The 23843-nt window shown below is 34.3% G+C and overlaps 2 pseudogenes; one reads left to right on the top strand and one right to left on the bottom strand.

Moving 5' to 3' along the window:
* Nucleotides 1-1645: 1645 nt before the first annotated feature.
* On the bottom strand, nucleotides 1646-10960 carry LOC142635615 (uncharacterized; annotated as a pseudogene).
* A 2997-nt stretch (nucleotides 10961-13957) lies between these two features.
* LOC142635613 (calcium-transporting ATPase 12, plasma membrane-type-like) lies at nucleotides 13958-23396 on the top strand (annotated as a pseudogene).
* The last annotated feature ends 447 nt before the right edge of the window (nucleotides 23397-23843 follow it).

The following is a 23843-nucleotide window of genomic DNA, read 5'->3' as shown; positions in this document are numbered from 1 at the left end:
TGTGAGACCAACTTGAGGTTGTCAACCAAATCACGAAGGCGTCCTTCAAGATGTGACTTGGTGAAGATATTTGCAAGTTGATCTTTAGAGGAGATTGAGAAGACATCATTGTGAGCAATATGAATAGCACTCTGGTTGTCACAAGAAAGAGGAGTAGTAAAGGATATAGACACACTTAAGTCTTTGAGAAGCCATCATAGCCAAAGGAGTTCAAACTAGCAAAGGCACGATATTCTGCTTCAGTACTGGAGCGGACACATGAGCTTGGTTTTTGCTTCGCCCGGATTAGAGAAGAACCAAGAAGAAAGCAATAACTAGTAATGGACCTGCGATCAGTAGGATCTCCTACCCAATCAGTATTAGAAAATGCATGGAGAACAAAAGGAGATTAAGCAAAGTAGAAAAAACCATGGAAGAGAGTGCCCTTTAGGTATCGAAGAATGTGTAGAATAGCAGCATAATGAGTTGTTCGTGGAGCAAACATATACTGGCTCACCTGGTGAATATCATAGAAAATGTCTAGACGAGTGACAGTGAGATAAACTAGGCCACCAACTAAGCATCTTTAAAGAGAGGGATTAAACAATGGTTTCCCTCTTGAGGGAGCCAGATGCGCATTAAGCTCAACTGGAGTGTCAACAGTCTTGCTATCAGTAAGTCCAGCTTGAGACAAAAGTTCAGAGGCATACTTGGTTTGAGTAATATAAAGTCCATTTGTAGAATGAGTGATTTCAAGACAAAAGAAGTAGCTAAGATGTTCAAGATCTTTCATCTCAAACTGCTGACTAAGAAAATCCTTGAGTTCTTGATTGCCACTAAGATCATCACTAGTTATGATCATCACTAGTTATGATCATATCATCCACTTATAGGAGAAGTAAAATAGTGCATTTGTTAGTGGGACAAAAAAATAAGGCAAAATCATAATGACTGGTCATATATCCTAAGCAAGGGATGGTAGAGCTGGGTTTGGCAAACCAAGCTCGTGGAGCTTGTTTAAGGCCATAAAGTACAAGTCGAATGTGACAAACCTTGTTTGATTCAACAGAGAGACTAGGAGGAGGTTGCATATAAACTTTTTCACTTAAATTCCCATTAAGGAATGCATTTTTGACATCCATCTGGAAAATGTCCCATTTACTGGCAACAACAACAGTTAAGATGGCATAAACAGATGAGATACAAGCAACCGGAGCAAAGGTCTCTTCATAATCAATCTCATACTCCTGTGTAAAACCTTTTGCAACAAGACGAGTTTTGTAGTGCTTAACGGACCTATTAGAGTGAGTCTTAATCTTGTAGATCCACTTACAACTAATCACTGATTTTCCAAGGGGGAGAGTCACCAAGTCCCAAGTATGATTTTTAGATAATGCATCAAGTTTTTCTTTCATTACAATCTACTATAAAGGGTCAGTGGAAGCCTCACGATAGGTGTGAGGCTCGTGCAGTGTAGCAAGAGCAGTGTAACAATGATGTCAAGTAAATGTGTAGGAATGGATCTTACCTAAGTTGAGTGTCGAGGTGAAATGTCTTGTGTAAGATCTTCAGGCAGCGCAGGGGACCTAAGCTCAGGGTTGGGTAGCTCGTCTTCGACTTGTTCATTAAAGGGTGAACTAGGAAAGGGATCAAGAATATCTGGTGATTAGACAGAGAAGTCTACAGGAGAATCAGGAGCAGCTATAGGAGGATGAGGAGCAGCTACAGGAGGAATATGTGCCTCATTTGGAAAAATATCTAAGACAGAGGAGGAAAATAGGGAGGCACGGAAGTGAGAGAGCTCGACAAATGAGCAATGTTCCTAAAAGACAACATTGTGCGAGATATGAAGATGATGAGAGACAGGATCATAACACCAATACCCCTTTTGAGTTTTGCCATAGCCAAGAAAACAACAAAGCCTTGACCAAGGCTTAAGTTTGTTATGCTCATGTGGCTGTAGAAGAATGAAACAAGCAGAACCAAAGGAGTGAAGGTGGTGATAGTTTGGAGGTGACCCAAAATGGTGCTCATATGGAGTTTGATTTTGGATAACAAGACTTGGAATGCGATTAATAGCATGAACATCATGAAGAGTAACTTCACCCCAAAAAAGAGCAGGAACTTTGACAGAGAGAAGGAGAGCACAAACAGTGTCAAGAATACGACGAAATTTTCGTTCGGGTCTACCATTTTGCTGAGAGGTACTTGAACAAGTTAGTTGATGAACAATGCCATAGAAATGCAAAACAGCTTGGAAAGCATATTGAGTGTACTCAAGAGCATTATCAGATCGAAAATTTTTGATACGTTTGAAAAATTGAGTTTCAACATTTTTTGCAAAATTATAATATACTTGCAATAATTCAGAACGATGTTTCATATGAAAAATCCAGTTATAGCGAGAGTAATCATTAACAAAGACAATAAAATATAGAGATTCACCAATACTAGAGACAGAGGAAGTCCCCCAAACATCAGAATGAATAAGGTCAAAGATATCAGTGGATATTGATTCAATAGTATTAAAAGGCAAGGTTGGTTGTTTTTCCAACTGGCATAAAACACATGCCAAAGTGTAAGGGAAGGAATAGAATAAACTGCAGCAGTTGCAGCAACAGAAACAGGAGCAACAAGTGGAAGACGAAGGTTATCCACGGGAAACATACGCCTAACTCTGGGACTAGTCCTAAACTCTTGTCCCATCCTCGGATCCTGCACAATACATCCAGAATAATCAAAGGTAATGCGATAACTCAACTCAGCTATTTGTTCCACAAAAAATAAATTGTAAGAAATGTCAGGAACATTAAAGACCCCAGGAACCGAGAGGTTGGAGGTCGAAAAAAAACATATATTATGACCAAACATTATGGAACCATTTGCCGTGCAAATATTAAGAGCCTTAAAGATATAGTTCGTTTCTCTTTTGGGTCAGTGCTGCTGGTAATGGTAAAGAACTTGGGTCTTAGCAATTGATATTGTCAATGGGCAGTATATATGAAAGACACCGTTGGTACGAAATCGTTTTGAAACTGAAGGAGCAATTTCACGTACTATAAGAGCAAATAAAGCTATGGAAGTATACGTTTTCTGTTTTCTAAAGCATTATATATATATATATATATATATATATATATATATATATATATATATATTAAATAGATTCATCTTATGATTTTGATAAAAATCATTACATTTCATCGTGATATTATATATTATCAAATAGAAAAGCAAAGAAAAAAAAATTGTAAAATAAATTTGATCTCTTTATTTCTCTATATGATTGATTGTAAAACTTTGGTTTGTTTAAGCTAGCTTGGGTTTATACTTTTTTTTTTTACAGCCCTCATAGTTGATTGCTTCAACAAGTTACGAAATTACGTAAGAAAATGGATGTGTCCATATTATTTTTGTAACTTTGAAAGACGTGAAAATTTTAGTGACCTGAGAATAAAGCTCATATTTTGGGTCTCATTTTAGGTCAGTGCAGTGGCGGCTCCAGAAATTTTTCCCAGGGTGTTCCTCAATAAGTATAAATTACACGATCTAATAAAAAGAAAATTTTATATATTGACAACAACAATCAAAAAACATGCAAATACATAAAATTTACAATCGCCTTTTACGATTTTTCATTTTTTGAAATCGTTGCATGATAGTCTCATTATCAATGCTACAAGCTATATCTTTTTCAATATACACAACCAAGCAATCATTCATCCACTGATCTCCCATTCGATTGCGCAGTTCATTCTTTATATATTTCATTGATGAAAAACTTCTTTCTACTGTTGCAGTAGCAACAGGAAGGGTCAAAGTTAACTTCACAAGCAAATAAACTAATGGATAAGTCTCATGCTTCCTCGTGCTCACTAACTTTTCAGCAAGTTCACTAACTCCTTGAAGTTCTAAAAACAAGTCATTGTTGCGCATATCAAAAATGAAATTCTGAAGCTGAGAGTCAAGTGCCAAGATATCTGTTCCAGGAAAATCATATGGATAGAACTTTGCTAGATGTATTAACTTTTCCTTATCAAAAGGCAGAAATGAATTACTTGGATTCAAGCAAGCCATACAAATTAGCAAATTGGTATTCACCTCTAAAAAACGATTGTTTAGCTCTTGAAGTTGCATATCTATGACTGTGTAGAATAGCTCAACACGATAATGATGTAAATTTGTATTTTGTTGGGTGTTGCGTCGCAGCCTCCCACTAACTACAAATATTTCATCCATGTTCAAGATAGGAATATCATGTGTGGCACAAAATGAAGACACTTCAGTCAATAAAGATGTCCATTCATCATCTTTCATCACTTGCAATCGTTACTTAGACACTTTAACAAGATCCATAGCATTTACTATATCTTGATTTTTTTTTTTTGCAATGCTATTGACAACTCATTTGTGATCCCTAAAACGTTTTTCATCAAGTGTAGAGCAAAAACAAATTCAAAAGATAGAATTGACCTCATAATAGATCGAGCTTCAACTTTTTGGTCAGAGAGCCCATCTTCTTCAATAATCTTAAGTACATCAGCAACAGCAGAGAACATCAAAATCAAGTTGAGAATAGTCCCATAATATGATCCCCAACGTGTATCACTAGGACATTTAAGATTTGTCTCTTGATTCAAACCTTGTCCACTTCTTCGTACACCATTCTCTAAATCTTCTTTAATTTTGGCAAATTGAGCATCTCGAAGAGCATCTCGTCTCTTACAAGAGCCTCCAACAACAGTTACTAAATTACTAACCACATAAAAAAAAAATCAACAATGTTAATATGATTTTTAGCAACGGCAACAAGTGTCAATTGAAGTTGATGAGCAAAACAATGGACATAAAATGCTGACTTATTCTCTTTCAAAATTAAAGTTTTGAGACCATTGATATCACCTTGCATATCACTAGCTCCGTCATAACCTTGCCCACGTAGTCTCGATAAACTCAAATTATGTTCACAAAGTAAACCTTCAATAGCATATTTGAGTGACAAAGCGGTGGTACTTGCTACATGTACAATACCAAGGAACTGCTCTATAATAATTCCTTGTTTGTTCACATAACGAAGAACGAGTGACATTTGTTCTTTCACTAAGATATCACGTGACTCATCAACTAATATTGAAAAGAACCCATTGCCAAGATCCTCGATGATGGCTTTGGATGTTTCATGTGCAATTGCATTCACCATGTCTTTTTGAATATCAGGATGGGTAAGCTTGCAATTTTTCCAAGTATTTTGCATCACTTCATTGATAGATTCATTGTGATCTCCCAAAAATTGTAGAAGCTCAAGGAAATTTCCTTTATCACTTGAACCTTGAGATTCATCGTGACCACGAAAAGCTAATCCTCAGAATAAAAGGAATCTTACGCAATCAACTATTGCATTTAATTGAATCTGATATTCAGCTTTATCTTGATTTGATTGCTTAACCAAAACACTTTGAATGTGTTGTTTTTCCTTCTGTAAATCTTCACTCTTCTTGACAACTTGGTTATGAGCACTATTAACTCCTCCAACATGGGAATTTAACTTCCCAAGCTGATTCCAAAGTCTGAATCCCTTCGTTACAAAAGTGTCCCCTCCTCCTTGCTTACCAACATCTTTCCCAAATAGGTAGCAATAAAAACAAAATGCTGCATCTTTGGCTATATTATATTCCAACCAATTTCTAGTTTCATACCATTCGACTCTAAATCGACAGGGCTTTCCAGAAAAATATGATACCGGGTAATCATGAGGAGGTTGACAAGGGCCTTTTCCTAAATAATGTCTTCTTATTTCATCATGATTATTAGGATGATAAGATGATATCTTTTGTCGTAGCCTAGGATCTGAAGGAAGATTTTCTAAGTTAAAGTCAACACGACTTTGCTTAGAAGATGGAGATGAATCTTGCACAGGAGATGAATCTTGGGTACGTGGTTTTTTTATCAAGTATTTGTCCATAATTCTAGCAAAAGAATAAACAATAAATTATAAGTTTATTTGAAATATTAATAAGTTATTAATTATTGTTGTTTAGTTGTTTCATTAATTTGTTTGTCTTTTATAAATTATAATTTGTTATATTATTGTTTCATTAATTATAAGATTATTAATTGTTGTTTAGCCTAACATAATTTAATTATTTTTTTTGTCTTTTATAATGTATTGATTAATTAAATTATTAACGCTAAAAGACAATCAGAAAATTTCACAAGAACTACCTACCAATCAGAAAATTTCACAATCACAATTTCACAAATCACAATAACGCTAAAAGACAATTAATGTCTTTGAGTCCAATACCAATACACACCAACAGTCCAACACGGCAACACCAACACCAACACATTACAATTTACACACCAACCAACGGATAAGATTTAATCATAAGATAAAGCCAAAAGCAAAATGCCAAATTCAAAAAGTAAAATAAAATAAAAAAAGTTAAATTGAGTGCTTGTTTTTCCAAAAAAAAAAAAAACTGAGTGCTTCAGCCAGCCAATCACGGTTCACCAGTTCAGACAATGAGACAAAGTCATAAAGTTAATAATGACTAAAGAGAGAGAGAGTCATAAATAAAGGCATAATTGTGTTCATTATTTCATTTTCATTCCTATGTTCATTTCAGATTTGAGAGAGTATAGAGAGAGTGAGAGACCGAGAGAGAGTCAAAGAGAAAAAGAGAGAGAAATACCTGGGTGACGGCGGCGATGTACGACGGCGATGGCGACGATGAGCGATTGCGACTGGGACGATGTGGACCGATCTCCGTCTCCAATGCGACGAGGGGCGACGAGTCCGATCTCCGATGAGCGACTGCGACTGGAGCTGGACCGATCTGGCGATCTCCGATGTCCGATGAGCGACTGGAACCGTGGATCGATCTAACTTCGAAGGGGAGCGCCGTTGCTTTGTTTTTCCTTTTTAGGTTTGCTTAGCTTTACTGATTTTTTTTAAAATTTTTTTGAGAAAAGCTTTAGTGATGATGTACTGAACTACTGATAACTGATTTGAAGTTTCTGATGGGTCTTTTTTTTGGTTGAGAAACCGTGGGTTTGCTTCCTCTGTCATTTGTTGGGCTTGCCGTGGGCTTGATGTTGGGCTTGCTGTGATCCCGTCCGATGTTTTGCTCTTACAATTTTTTTTTCTCTGTTACAATTTTTTTTTTTTTCAGATTTTAGTTGAAATTTTTTTTTGGGCTTTTTTTTTTTTTTGGCTTGAAAGTAGAACAAATATATATATATTTTTTAATGTGAGGGTGTTCCTAATTTTAATTGAGGGTGTTCCTATTTTATATTTAAAGGGTAAAAGAAAAAAATTAGTATATATAAATTTCAAGTCAGGGTGATCCTGGGAACACCCTGACCATAACGTGGCGCCGCCACTGGGTCAGTGGTAGTGGCCATAGTGGAGACCTAGATCTAGGAGCAGATAAAGCTGACAGTCAGGATGTCTCAGGAGAAGCAGTAAGTATAAGTTTCTATTTTCTCTCCTAAGGATCTATATATGGTAAAAAATATATGATTAAAGTTTCTATTTAGTTATCATCACCTCTTGTCTCTTCAAGATAACTAAAGCTCATGAATGATCATGAGAATGAGCTTTAGTTATCTAGAAGAGACAAGAGGTGATGAACTATGCCTTCGACTCATGAAATAAATTTTAGATTTTAACCGTGTTTTGATGGAGGGACATGGAGAAAGGAGAGGAGAATAAAGGATAAGGTGACCGAAATATACTTTCTTAGTGCATTTAAAAGGAAAAATGCATGATTTTTTTTTAAAGTAATGCTAAAGGTACATATTATTTTTTATAATATTTTTATAAATTATTAATATAGTTAATTTTTTATTGATTTTCATTTAAGTCCATTATTAATATTGCTTTTTTATTTATTAATAACCACTTATCACATTAGAAATTTGTAAAATAAAATTTTGTATCTCTAACATTATTCTACAAAAAGACCAATAAAAAATAGCCACTAACTTCTTAGTAGGTCCCATTATTAATAAGAACAACTAAAGCCTTTTTTTTTTTTTTTCCGCATAGGAAGAACAACTAAAGCCTTGTTTTTATTTTTAAGAAAAAAAATTGTTACAATTTAGTACAATCACTTAGCGCAATCATAATTTCTAAGCCTAATTTTTATGAAACATTTCCGTGTAGAAGAAGGATTTCTTTCCTGCTCCATTTTCATGGCAATGGTTCCATTTGCTGACCCCAGCCAAGTGAACGTGACGTGTATATGAACTAATTCAAACCGCGTTGGTAGTAAAAAAATATGTCAACAGTGGCGTGCTTATCCCATTCCCACACCCTTATTTATTTTGAACGAGTGAAAATGATTTTCCATTTGCGTTTTTATATAAATGAGATGAAATTGGTACACGTCCTCAAATTCATAATAATGAGTACATTTAAATATAATAAAAATTCTATGCCCACTACATGTTTTATAAATTGATTATAGTCGGATGAAACGATAAATTGTAATTAGTGTATATAAGAAAGTAATATTAATAATTAATTGATGGTGATATAGGTTTGAGAGAAAAAGTCGAGTTATGAAATGAGTAATTTCAGGATTATACACTATTTTATAATTTTTTATCACAATTCTAATATGACATACTTTAAGTAATTTTCTATCATCATGAATCCACTTTTTTTTTTTTCCTAATCTATCATATCATAATTATGATAAATAAGAAAGACAAGTTGTGGCAATAAAATTTTCATTATGAAATAAGTTGTGTTATTAAAGAGAAAATGGACTTTTGCCTTTATTTTTTAAAATATCTAGCAATATGGCTTTGTTTTGAAACTTGATTTGTAAAAAATCGAGTAATAGGCAATCAAACTTAAAATATATATATATATATATATATATATATATATATATATATATATATATATATATATATATATGGAACTCAAGTTCCACTTGAAAATTTTCAAAGAACTTGAGTTCCATGAACTCGAGTTCTACGTTGAAACTCGATTTTGAGAAAATCGAGTTTCAAAATAGAAATATTGTGCTAAATATTTTAAAAAATAAGAGCAAAAATCAATTTTCTACGTGTTATTGGCTTACCGTGTTAAGCTCCAAGAGTGACAATGGAAACTAGGTTGACACGTGACTACGTGAGGAACGTTGTACTAAAAACGTCACTCTCCATCATGTCCTTACATACACAACACATAGAATTATAGATTGTGTTACTTGTGTATTACGTTAGTTTTCATGTCTAGGTCTATTATGTATCTATTTAGAAACAATTTATTTAGCTGAAGTTGAACATTTTTTATTGAAAGTGTAGAAAAAAAATTAAAAAAATAAGTTGAATAATACAATAGAACCCATAAATGATATCAAAAAGTGCAGTAGAATTCATCCCAAACGATATCTATGTCTCACAATTGACAACATGGTTTCATTGACTTTGATTTTTTTTTTTTTTTTGGTTTTTGGAATCGTTGGCTTTGATTTTAGTTCTCAATGAGTGCTACATTTACAATATTTGGCAATGTTACGTATACAAAATTTTTTTGACATATATTTCTTGAAAATTATCATAATTTTTGAATGAGGATTGTGATGTATTTTTGTGTTAGAATATACTTTTCTCTTCTTTGTGTGTTTGTTTCAAAAAAAGAAAATGTGCAATTTTTAACATTGATTGATGAGGTAAACTTCTGATTTTCATCTGAGCTTACCACTAATATTATATTTTTACATATTACTAACAATCTCCATAAATAGGTGTCAAATTTGTTATATTTTTTTGTGTGTCTATAGACCTTCTCACAATTTTTTTTAAATTAATTTTAAATAACACAACAAATCTTGAATGACAATCTATTATTGGCCAGTTCTTATCTAAGCTCACCATTAACATCACATTTTTACTTACCACTAACAATTTCCCACATATAAAATTGTTGTGAAATTATTGTATCCCTATAATAATTCATTAGTTTAATGAAGCTGCCGAAGGTAAATGATAAACAAAATTTCTTTATAAATAGTTTAGGTAGAATAGAAATTTAGAATCTTCCATCCCATTTTTAGTGTTTTACTTTGTTTTATGTCAATCATAACTTGTCATTTATCTTTTTTTTTTTTTTTCTCTCTCTTTTCGGATGAAATTATTGAAATTTTAAATTGGTTTCTTAAAACTCTCATTCACATCCTCTAAGATTGTCCTTCACCTTCTGCTCACTCATGTGACATATTTTATAAATTGATTATAGTTTGATGAAGTATCGGTTTGGGAACAGTTTATTTAGTTGAAACTTAAAACTTTTTACTGAAAGTTTTGTAGGTAAAGTTAAAAACTAGCGGAATAGTACAATGTGACTTATAAATAATACCAAAAAGTGTAACGGAACCTATGAATAATAATAAAAGTAAGTTGCAATTGCAAATAAACTGAAATTTTCAATTTATTCCAAACGCACACAGAATAATAATACCATTTTTTTGTGTGGAGCTCCCTAGCTAAGTGACAACGGGGTCCATGTTTCCGCCATTATAAATCCATATCATATGATTCTTTTTCACCGTACACGGCCGTCCTCAGAGTCGATTATTAATTGCATGTCATCAAATATGGCGATTTTTGTTTTTTTTGTTTTTTTTTCGACTCAAAGTCAATCAAGATTGATAATGCGGTTAAGTTTCCTTTTAACCTAGCATTCTTAGGGGCCGTTTGGTATGGTTTTTTAAGCAATATTTTTCAGTTTTTAAATAACATTATACGAATTTTCATACACTTTTTCATCCACAAGTATTTCCAAAAAATATAAACAACGTTACTAGAACAACGCTACCTAATGACCCTTAATTTTTTCCTCATTCCTTCGACGAAGCGTTCATAAATTTTGATTAATTTATTTTCATCCTTTCTTTCTCATTTCTTCAAAGCAGCTGCTTAAAAACTTTCATTTCGACAGACCTGCAGCCTCATCATCCATTTCCTCTTATAGTAATATCAGCCCAGATGACACAGGAGCAATAAGTTTCCTATATATGTTTTTCCCTTAGAACTTGGGTCGATCTGTATAGGATCGATAGTGAAACTTTGGTTTGTTTGTGCTTAAGCATGTGAATAAATCTAGTCACCTGCCCAATATCACAACATATTGAAGTGGTTTACAATAAGAGTTAAGGCAATTTTTTCTTTTCCAGCACTTACAGTTACGAGGTAAGAAAATGGATGTGTCGATATTGTTTTTGTTGAAACATTCTAACTTTGAAGGACTTGCTCTGAATTCCGTGAAAATATTAATGACCTGAAAAATAAAGCTCATATTTTGGGTCTTATTTTAGGTCAGCTGTGGTGGCCTTGGTGGTGACCTAGAGTCTCAACAAACGGTCTTGTCAATGGCCAGCATAGCTCCAGGATCGAGCAGATAAAGCTGACAACAGTTCTCTTGCTGTGGACAAAGTTTCCTCAAGGACTTCTAATATCAGCCAGGATGACTCAGGAGAAGCAGTAAGTATAAGTTCTCTATTTTCTCCCCCATGGATATATATGGTACCTTCAATCTCTTTGAGATTGGCCTTATTTGTCAAAACATTCTAACTTTGAAGGACTTGCTCTGAATTCCGTGAAAATATTAATGACCTGAAAAATAAAGCTCATATTTTGGGTCTTATTTTAGGTCAGCTGTGGTGGCCTTGGTGGTGACCTAGAGTCTCAACAAACGGTCTTGTCAATGGCCAGCATAGCTCCAGGATCGAGCAGATAAAGCTGACAACAGTTCTCTTGCTGTGGACAAAGTTTCCTCAAGGACTTCTAATATCAGCCAGGATGACTCAGGAGAAGCAGTAAGTATAAGTTCTCTATTTTCTCCCCCATGGATATATATGGTACCTTCAATCTCTTTGAGATTGGCCTTATTTGTTGAGCTCTCAGAGCATTCTTATCAAGTATGCTAAATATTTTAACATTTAGCATTTCAAAATTTTACTTTATCAATTTTAACATACTATTTTACAATTCACTAAACATCAAACATTCTATTTTTTTTACAACTTCATTTAAATAATATTATTTTTATTTTACCACTTTCTCTCTCTTTCCACCACTTTCTTCTCAACGGCTAGCCATTGTCAGCCACCACCACCATAAACCATCAACATTCAACGGCAAACCCAAACCGGCCAACCCACTGCCACCACAATTAGCATCCATCCAAAAATCAACCCCATAGCCACACAAAAAAAAAAAAAAAAAAAACAGCAACAACAACAACAAAAACTAAACTAAACTTGAGAGAAAGAAGCTCACCGTGAGAGGAAGAGAGGGAGGTGGAAGATAGAGCGGCGAAAAAAACCCACAAACCTAAGAATCACGGCGGCCATGATAAGCAAAACCCATCAAACCCAAGACCCACCTCAGCAACCCACCTCAGTCACCACCCACCCACCTCGTTCTCAACCCCAACCAAAACCCCCCACCTCGATCTCAACTCCAGCCAAAACCCACTGCCTCGATCTCAACCCCGGTCACGTTGATGATCTATAAATGTAGACCCACGAACCCAGAACCACAAACCCAAATCCATGAACTCAGACCCATAAACCCAGACCCACAAAATCGCCGGAGCACATCAAACCCCAACCCATAACCCATGACCATCGGCGGAGCACAATCATCGGCAGAGCACACTCATCAGCGAACCACATTGGCGAAGCACAGAGAGAGAAGAGAGAAGAAAGAAGTGGAGAGAGGAAAGAGAAAGATAGAAGAGAGAGAGAGCCTGAGGGAATAAAAAATAATTTTTGTTTTACAATTGTAGCTACAGTGTGGTCTTAAATATGAGATTGCACAATAGCTTGAATCTTAAAAATTTAAGATTTAGCCGATTTAATGGAGTGGTGTTTTTATCTCAAAAATGCTAAAAATAGGAATTGTAGCATTTGAGAGGCTTAATAAGCATACTCTCACAAGCCAAATCCATGAAAGAAAAAAGAAGAAAGAAAAACTGTTGCTTTCTTGTGCCCTACTTGTAGACGAATGAGCTTTAGTTATCTCTTCAAGAGACAAGAGGTGATGAAGTATGCCTTCGAGTCATGAACTAAGTTAAAGATTTTAACCCTGTGTTTTGATGGAGGGACATGAAAAAAGGAGAGGAGAATAGAGGATAAGGTGACCGGAATATACTTTCTTAATGTTTGTGTCTGCCTTCAAGTCAACTGAGTTAAAAAATTAACGTAGGTTTGAATGGAGGAAGATATAAATAAATATTTCCTTTACCTTTATTCTCCTCTCACAGGGGCGGAGCTGCACTTACTAGTGGGGGGGCCACGGCCCCCCCAAAATTTTTTAAAAACTTCATAATGTATATGTGTTTTGCAATTTTTTTAAAATATTAGACCTTAAACTTAATAGATAACCCCTCCAAAAAATAAAAGTTGGCCCCTACAAAAAGTAATTGAACAACTAATTGTGGGTTCCAAAAATTATTGGTTAATAACAACAAACTATCCATCTTGTAAGCAAAAAAAAGTACTTCTTTTAGTTTTTTCTTCTCTTAATTGGTAAGTTTTAGTTGTTGAGTTCAAATAGTAAGTTTTTTTTATAAAAGAAGCTTCTACTTAGAGTTATTTTGTTTTATTTGGATTAAGTCTTTCAATGTTGTTGTTAAGTTTTGGGTTGTTTTTCAATACTTGATTTAGTCATAAAATGTTGAATGAAAAAAACTACACCGAAAATATGTAATGTTTGGAGGTGACAATACTTAAAAAGCAGTTTTCTTGAACATACACACACATGCGTGTATGTGTGTGTGTGTGTGTGTGTGTGTGTGTGAACATATCAATATGTAGTTGTGTAAATGAATGTATATACAAATATGTAATTCGGCCCCCCCAAACCAAAATTTTTGGCTCCGCCCCTGTCCTCTCATCTCTCTCATTTTTTTTTTCTCTTCCAAACATAACATTAAAGAATAGCAAAAATACTAATGTATAATCTAATTGATATTTTGCAGGCTGAGAAAATCTCGAACTATTGTGTTGGTGATACAAATCTGCAACAAGCAAACGGTGCTAGGGTGGTAAAGGAGGACTTGGATTCAAGGCCAAAGGTTGGAGGCATCCAACAAATTACAGAGGCTGTAGATACAGATTTAGAGAAGGGAATATTCCCTGGTCTTGAGCTGCAGAGATGGTCTCAACGCTGTAGAGAGGGAAAATTCCCGACCTATCACAAGTTGACACATCATACTACCAAGTCCACAAAATACAACCAATTACAAAGCGCCACGTACTGCTGCTAGGTTTTGCCATCACTATTCAGAAAACCAATAGAAATTTGCCAAGTGTCATTGAAATAAAGGCATGAAACACATCAGCATGCGTAAGCGATGACACAAGCAGTCCTGCACATGTAAGCGATGACACAAGCAATCCAGCATGTGTAAGCGATGACATAGGCGGACTAATCAGGCTGTGACATGTGTCACCAATCAGACTCCGCCACGTGTCACCAATCAGACTCCGCCACGTGTCGCTCACCCACCTCCAAACTCCTATAAATAGAAGCCTTCCTAAGACATTTGGTTGGACAAAAAAAAGAGATCTTGAGTTCAGAAATCTAGAAGCTCTGCCGGAATCAAATCTCGAAGCCTCCAAGAATTTCAAGAACTTCAACTTGAATACAAATAACATTCGAAGCAAAATCATCCAAACTACTCGTCCAGGTCTCAAAGGTCATTAGAATTAAGCTCAAAAGCCTCTAGAAACCTTAACAAACCACAAATCAGCGAAGTTCTAAGGATTCTAGCCTCTAAAGCCCAGAAGAACTTCCACCACAAACCTTCAGAAAAGAAGAACACACGAAGAACAACAAAGAACGTGAAGAACAAAGAATTTCTAACAAGCTCATAGCTAGAGATTCATTGTAATTTTGTTTCAAAGATCTTCGATCCATTCCTCAGCCAAATTAAAGGATATCTTGTGTTCAAATTAAAATCACATCACCACAATTCCAATCAATAAATCTTTCAGGGAGATCGAATCAAAGGATCACTCTTTTGTAATTATAGAGAATTGTACCACATATTCATTAATATAAATTCGCATTTGTGAAACTATTTTACTTGTTTGATTTATTTCGAACTAAGAATTTAGTCGTCTACAAACGCATATTGAAAGGAGATGAATCTAAGAAAGGTTCTGCTGCTCTAGACAATGTCAGCCCCAGTGACACAAGGGAAGCAGAAAGGTTTTTTTTTTTTTTTTTTTTTTTTTTTTTTTTTTTTTTAATTTCTCTTGTGGATCTATGGTAGTGGATAGTGAAACTTTGGTTAATTTTTTTTTAATTTTTCTCTTGTGGATCTATGGTAGTGGATAGTGAAACTTTGGTTAATTTGTTTGAGCTTATAAGCCATATACTTGATCTGAATCACACGCTTACTCTTTCTGTTAATGGTAGAGACCTTGTCAAGTATATCTGCAAGACACCGTTGGTACGAAATCGTTTTGAAACAGAATTAAAAAGGAGCAAATTCACATACTATAAGAGCAGATAAAGCTGTGAAAGTATGCGTTTTCTATTTTCTAAAGCATTTTTTCTTATTTTAAATAGATTTTATAATTTTGATAAAAATCATTACAATTCATCGTGATATTATAAATTATCAAATTGAAAAGCAAAAAAAAAAAATCGTAAAATAAATTTGATCTCTTTATTTCTCTATAATCTATAGAGATGATTGATAGAATATATTTTAATTTAGAATATATTTTTAAATACATTTTATAAAAAAGAAAAAAGAAAAATCAACTGAATTTTATGACAAATTTTTTTTCTTTCTAAAATAGTTAATTAATCCTCTAATAACACCCATTAATCAGACCCATAAATACTTTATTTGAGGTGAAAAACTCACAAACTTGTGTTTTACCCTCTACCTAATGGGCCTGGAAGACGCTGGTCGTATCTTAGGGCATACTTCGGTTCAATCACACGATGGTCATTGGCTTGCTTTGAAAATCTTGGGGCGTATTTCAACTCATAGCCTTGCTTTAAACTTGCCCGAGTTCTTTTTCTCTTTTTTTTTTTTAATTATTTTTATTTTTTATAGGTGTTTTGGAACTTTTTTGTAGATGTTTTTACTACATATATATATATATATATATATATATATATATATATATATATTAAAATACGACCTGAAATGTTAGAAAGTAGTACTTTTTCATGTAAAAAAGTTGCAACATAAAAGTGAAAAGGATTTATCTTAGAGAAACATTAGGTTGTGTTCAAAATATTCGGTCAGACCTAACTCAAAATAAGTACTCAAAAGTCATTATAGTCAAAGAGTTGTATATATAAAGGAGGACAATGACTATTTCTTAATAATTTTTTTAGTGTGTGGTGCACAAAGCAACACATACAATGAAATATTTCTCTCATCATCCATTTAAAGAAAAAGCATGTGTAAAAAATGCTATTATTATTATTATTATTATTTTTTTTTTCTGTTAACAGTTTCCGCTTTACAACATCTCAAAATTTTCTAGTCACCTTTCCTTTCATAAACAAGAAATGGAAACTATACTCATTTATAATTAATCGCAAGATCTTTGATTAATTACACATTGAAAATAAAATCTTAAATGCAACTTGTAACTTGTAAGGTTGACCCTTGGGGCATGTTTGTTATGCAGTAATAGGTTCTATAATGAATTATTATCTATGTGAAATAGTTATTGAATTATTTGGTTTCATATTCATTGTAGGGAATGGTTATTTCTTAAAAATAGTTATTCTTTCAATTGAGGAGTTATTACTCCTCTCCAAAATGACAAGAAATGTTGTATAAAAAATGACTATAAATATAGTAGTAATTCTTTAATAAAAGTAATCATTTTTAAAATTAATATATTTTTAAAAATACAAACAATTCATATGCATAATCTTTTTACAAACTTTTTATACGTAACAATTAATTTTACAACTAAACTTATAAATAAGAATAGTTTATTACATTATCTTTTATATTTAATAGTAAAGATTATTATTGCTATCGTGATCTCCATTTAATATACCAAACGTGCCCTTAGTTTTTAGTCATTCAATCAATTTGATCTTTCTATTAACATTAGGGTATCCCATGCAATTAGTCCATGACCAAAAAACCACTTAGAGAATAGTGAGTACTCCTTAGTATTTTGGCATGGGTTTTATTTCTAGGAAATTATTCTTTTACATCTAATAGTATTCACATTCTTCCGCATCATGTTTTCATTCTTTCATAACATTTGTAAAATATAGATATTTGGTGTGAAAGTGTGGGATATTGGGTATATTTCACATCAAAAAGTGTGTGTTTTATTTATTTATTTTTTATCAAAGTCTTCGCCAAAAAATAGGGTTATATAATGAACCAATATATTATCCAAAAAACATAGAAGACTATGGGTCCATTTGGATAAAACTTATTTTGCTGAAATTGAAAACTAAAAACTGAAAATACTGTAACAAAATAATTTTTAAATGTGTGAATAATGCTGTGAGACTCATTTTTAATGAAAAAATTTCTAAAAAGTGAAGTTTGTGGGTCCATAAATAGTACACGGTGCACTGTTCACGGTTGAATTGGTCAATAATTGCGGCTACTGTTCATGCACAGTGCATGAACAGTAGCTTTTGTCCCTTAAAAACTGAGAGACTGCGCAGGAAAAAAAAAAAAGAAAGCTGAAATGTGAACTGAAAAACGTAAACGCAAATAATTTGTATCCAAACGGATACTATGAGGGCGTTTGGATGCAGCTTAAAGTTGCTGCGTCCACGTTTTTTTTTTTTTTTTTTTTTTTTTTTTTTTTTTCTGCTGCTGCGGTTACAAGTGCGCAGTGCGCGTACTGTGCGTGTACTTTTTTAGCAATTTTTTATTAAAAGTGGGTCCCGCAGCACTATTTACACATTTAAAAAAAAATTTTGCTATAGTGTTTTCAGTTTTTAGTTTTCAGTTTTCAGCAATAAGTTCTATCTAAACGGACCCTATATTGCTACTTCAATATTCTATTTCCATAAGAAGCTGCCTTAACATTGACGTGCGGAATAGTGCAGTGGTAGACTGGCAGTTCTCAATTAGAATTGTCAAGTTTTGCATCTTCCAATCAAGTTTCAGATTATGATTATTTATTCTTCTGGGCTAAATGAGATGCAGATTTTAACTTGATAATGAAAACAATTGTTCACATATTATGCATAAGGGTTATAAGCATATTTGATCATTTGAGTTATTAAATGTTTCTTGAAGAGAAACGTGAAAAGATAGAAACTGTGTTTTGTAAATTGTCGCATCATTTTGTTCCCAAATGAGTTACACATGTCAGTATGGCACACACCCACTTCATTGAGTTAGGTCACAGTTTTGTTTTTGGTATTGTATTGTATTGTAAATAATTATGTTATTTGCAAAACTCTAATATATCAATTTATTGTTATTTCTCAGGATTTCGAAGCATCAACTCAAGTCTCCTATACTGTAAATTCGGATGGTGGGAATGACAACTCTACCCGTGACGTAAAACCCCAACAAGCAGATATTGCCAAGATCATCAGGGAGAAGAACTTGGATTCAATACAAAAGCTTGGAGGCATCCAAAGAGTTGTCGAGGCTCTAGGTACTGATATAGAGAAAGGAATCCCTGGTCTTGAGCAAGATCCAAGTACTCAACGCATAGATATTGTTAATTCATCACCCTCCCTAACTCTGGCTCCTGCACGAGGCTTCCTTCAATTTCTCCCAAAATCATTCAATAATTACACCGTTTTGTTTCTCTTTGTGTGCGTGGTGCTGTCACTTGGCTTTCGTGTCAAGGAGGAAGGCCTGAGAACTGGTTGGTATGATGGGGTCAGCATAATTCTTGCCATCATCATACTTGTGGTCATTGATTCACTACGTAATCAGCGTCGACTTAAACATTCCCAAAGGATGTCACGGAAGCATAAACCATTTGAATTGTCATGCCCCAAACCCCAAGGGGTCCAAAGTGTGAGAAAAACGTCTCAAGTACCTGTAAACTTTTTTTTTTTGACAGTTCAATCCACATAAAACCCATCAAGTATCAACATCAAGAATTATTATAATAATTCTATTGAATATACTCTCAAAGTAAGTCAAAACTCTAAGCATTAATTACAAAGATCATTGGCCATAGAAGAATAGAGGTCTAAATAAACAATTACATATCAACAACTTGTCCTATCAATGGGAATACAGTCACAATCACTATAATATACAAAAAAAAAATGAGTCAAGCCTATTCTAAGATGTACAATATCAAATAACTCCATCACAAAAGTTCAGCCTCCATCAATAGTTAGTCTAACTACTCTTAGCCACCAAAAAGCTATCTCAAAATAATAGTTGCCTACTCTGAAAAAGTTTGTAAAATAATGGAATGAGACAGAGTTCAGTAAGTAGCAAAATTAATGGGGGTGGGGGAAATACAAGTTTCATAACGATGAGCAAGTTACAAAATATGTTATAATATGAGAATTTCCATTAGGATCATGCAAATCCATTTTTCTTAATAAATTGACAAGAATGATTAAAAGAATATAGCACCAAGCTTTCTCCAAATATTTCAACATGAAACTACATATTATTTATTGTGAGCTATCAAAATACCCTTTTTAAAACCTAGAAATCCAACCCAAAGCCACATGACAAGCCGCTATAAAGACGTTAGGTATGCCACGAAGATATCAAGTCATGCCACGAAGACATCAATCCGCCACAAAGACGGGGTGCCAAGATACCAATGTCACAAAGACTACGGCATCTGGCTGGGTAATCACTGGGTCGTAGCCCAAGGGTAAAAAAAAAACTCACGATGTATATGAAATCAAAACACTGTTCAATTTCAAGCAGTTTCACAAAAACCTTTGAAATACATAATATATTCACAAGGTTCTCAAGTTTTCCAAAATCATTTCTTGTCAATAATATTTTGCCTCAACTTTCCCAATTATCAAAGTATCTTTAAATTTTGCAAATAATGCAATAAATCAATAAAATCCATTCTCAAGAATTTAATCAAAGATGCTAATATTTTCCATGCTAACAAATTATGCATTTCCCCATATGCATTGCCAAATATGATAACATTTTCACAAATAATCTCATACATTAAAGTTACCACATAAAGCTTTCTAGGAAAATATAATTTCCATAACAACTTCCCAAAATGTGTTTATCCAAAAAATAATGCTTTATGCAATATGATTATTTTCCATAAATCCCATTAAAAAGCTACTTACCTTGCAACCCTCAAAAAGCTTCACTCTCCAAGCTCCAAAGGAGATTAGCTGGAACCTAAACAATACCAAACAAACCTATCACGATAAGCACAAAGCTTAACATTGCATTTAACTATGAACTAGAAATTGCTAACTAAGCAATTAATTAGGCAAACCTAGTAATTAACCTCACAAATAATGTATTTCACTTCCAAAGTTTCTCAACAATTTCATTACAAGGCATAGACTCCCATTATACTCATGAATCATTCAAGGTATGATCTCCAAACCTCAATAATTTATGAGTAGTTTCCACAAGATTTTCACGACATCATCAAGAAACCCATGACACCAAAATCACAATATCCTTCAAAACTAACAATTTAAATCTTTAACTACCTCCAAATAAACAATAAAAATTAGATTCATCAATTGTTTCACGTTAGAAAGTTAAAATCCCCAGATCTTTACTATAGGTAAATCTCAAATGGCTACCATTGAACAAAATCTACAACCACTCACCCAAATAGGTCCACCAAAGCAAAACCCATAAACATTATCACAAGAATATCACTTCCAAAACTTAGATTACAAAAAACCTCTAGCAAAATATGAAAACCTACAAAAAGTATAAAAGCTCTTACCTTAAATAAGATGAGGTGTAGAAGCTTAAGGGGTTTTTATGGAGCTTTTTCGCCAGAAATAATGGTGGAGGTGTTGGAGTGATTCACCGGTGGAAGAGTGAGAGAGTGTGAGAGGAGAGTGTTGTGTTGTGTTGAGAGAAAAAGAAAATGTAAGAGAAAGAAGAGAGCTGGCCGGCCAAAAAGAATGAGAGAGTGAGATAATTTGAGAGAAATGAATGGTGGGGAAATAATGGGGGTAGGTGGGGTCACGTGGGTCGCCATAAAAATCTGACCTTTTTTATTCTTTCCTTGGTCTGATTGACTGGGACGTGACATGAATTGCAGAGAATGATGGTTGATGTTATCAGAGGGGGATGTTTACAGAAATGGTCCGTTTGGATAGAACTTATTTTGCTGAAACTGAAAACTGAAAACACTGTAACAAAATAATTTTTAAATGTGTGAATAGTTTTATGGGACCCATTTTTAATGAAAAAGTTGTTAAAAAGTGAAATTTGTGGGACCCGTGAACAGTGCATTTGTGCACTGTTCATGGCTGAAAAGTTAATATATGCTGATGGGTAAAAAAAAAAAAAAAAAAAAAAGCAAAAACGCGACGTAGACGCACAAACGCAGATCCAAACGCCCTCAAAGTATTCCTTGGCGATGTTTTGATTGGTGACCTAGTACGACTAGAGAGGAACCATATCGTCCCTGGTGATGGTTTGTTCATTGGTGAATACTTAAAACTGGATGATGATTCAGAGTCCACCATTAATGAGAAGAACCCTTTTTTGTTCTATGGTGCAAAGGTGATAAATGGAGAGGATCGCATGCTAATTGCATCAGTGGACACGAACACTAGATTGGGTGATTTGATGAAGCAGGTTACCCATGTCCCCGAAAAGACCCCATTACCAGCGCAAATTGACAAGGTCAACAAAGGCACACAAATTTTTGGTCTTTCAATATCTATCCTCATCCTTGTAGTGTTATTCCTCCGTTTTATGCTTCTGAAGGAAGATACTAAGTCTAGCCTCCCAGACCTCAAGGAGAAACCAAAGGCAATCAAAGAGATAATGGATGCGATTGAGAAAATTGTGATGAAACCAAATGGGAAGATTAGTACCTTAACAACTTCACTTGCTACATTGCTGGTTGGAATAATGGAAGGAATACCTTTTTTAATCACGCTTGCCATCTCTTATTGGAATAAGAAGATGATGTCTGAAGACTCTGAACAGGCTTTTGCTCAAGAACCTTTTGCTTGCCTAACCATGACTTCAGTCACAAGTATTTGCATTGAGTGTGTGCCAACACTAGACTTGGTGCCGGTTGGAAGGGAAATATGAGCTTTGAAAAATGCCGGATTTAACATCACTCTGGTTTCAGAAGATAATGTGTCAGTGTTGGAAACCATAGCTCACGAGTGTGGACTACTTCCCTGCTCAAATGCAATGGTGCTTAAAGGGGAAGAATTTCGGAAATTCAGCAATGAAGAGAGGATGAATAAAGTTGATCAAATCATCTTGATAGGAAGCTCAATCCCATCTGACCAGCTCACTTTAGTGCAATGTTTGAAGAATAAAGGCCATAGAGTAGCAATGTTGGGAGTTAAAACAAATGCGATTCCAGCACTAAAAGAAGCTGATGTGGGGATTACAATGAGGAATTGTAGTACTCAAATGGCTAGAGCAAGTTCTGGCATCATCATCGGTCATGGAAATCTCAGTTTCTTGGTCACCATTTCAAGGTATGGAAGATGTACTTTCGAGAATATTCAGAAGTATATCCAACTGGGGCTCACCATGTATATAGCAGGGCTGTTGATAACCTCTATCATGGTAATGTTTTGTGGATATTCTCCAATTACGTCTATCCAACTGCTATGGGCAAGCTTTGTTGTGTCACTTCTTGGTGGCATTGGGTTTTTGACCGAGCCACGAACCGTGGAACTGATGGAAAAGCTGCCATTGAAACAAACTAAACCACTTATCACCAAGGCCATGCGGAGAAACATGGTCTCTCAAGCTCTCTATCAAGTTACCATCTCAGTGGCATTCCAATTCAAAGGGAAAACTATCCTGGGTATTAGCAATGAGGTTAGTAAAACCATTATCTTTAATAGTTTTGTTCTCTGCCAAGCATTTAACCAAGTAAATGCAAGGGAATTGGAGAAGAAGAACGTGTTTAAGCAACCCATTGCTTTGGGTTTCTGTGGGGGTTATTCTCATACTGCAGGTGGCTTTTATTGAGATTGCACACATTATCGTAGGCAATGCAAGATTGAATTGGGTGCAGTGGTTTATTTGTCTTCTTCCTGGGGTGGTTTCTTGGGCTAGTGATTGGTTTACAAAGTGTTCGGCTGAGTTATGGAATTGCTTGACTAGACTACTTGGCTCACATCTAAGAACTATTAATATCCCTCTAGATTCCACTTCTAACCTTGAGCTGCCACTCACCCATCCTTGGCTTATACTAATTTCCATTTTTAGTATAAGCAAAATGAACAACAAAGAATGAGAGCAGAAATTTGTTTCTTAACTTGGTGAAGTGTTTTGTTACATCATTGTCTGTCTGATTAAAGTGATTTGATCAATGTACACGTTTAAGTTTTAAGTAGGTACTTGATTGTAACAAACTTCCCTGAAAATAGGGAAGCAGTTAGTTTTTCTGTTTTAGCTTCAACCTGTATAGAAAAATAGGATTAGAACAATTGTATTCATTCATTCATTCATAATCAATAAAGCATAGTTTCTATTTAGAGAGAGAGTACTACTTTTACACATCCTTAGTTTATACTAATTTCCATTTTTAGTATAAGCAAAATGAACAACAAAGAATGAGAGCAGAAATTTGTTTCTTAACTTGGTGAAATATTTTGTTACATAATTGTCTATCTGATTAGAGGAAACTATTGCATGTTTTTTAGCATTTTCTTCCCTAGTTGTACAGGTAGTATACTTTTGT

This window comes from Castanea sativa, chromosome 5 (assembly GCF_040712315.1).
Source record: "Castanea sativa cultivar Marrone di Chiusa Pesio chromosome 5, ASM4071231v1".
In the NCBI taxonomy this organism is placed as follows: domain Eukaryota; kingdom Viridiplantae; phylum Streptophyta; class Magnoliopsida; order Fagales; family Fagaceae; genus Castanea; species Castanea sativa.
This window is presented reverse-complemented; position numbering and strand designations above follow the sequence as displayed.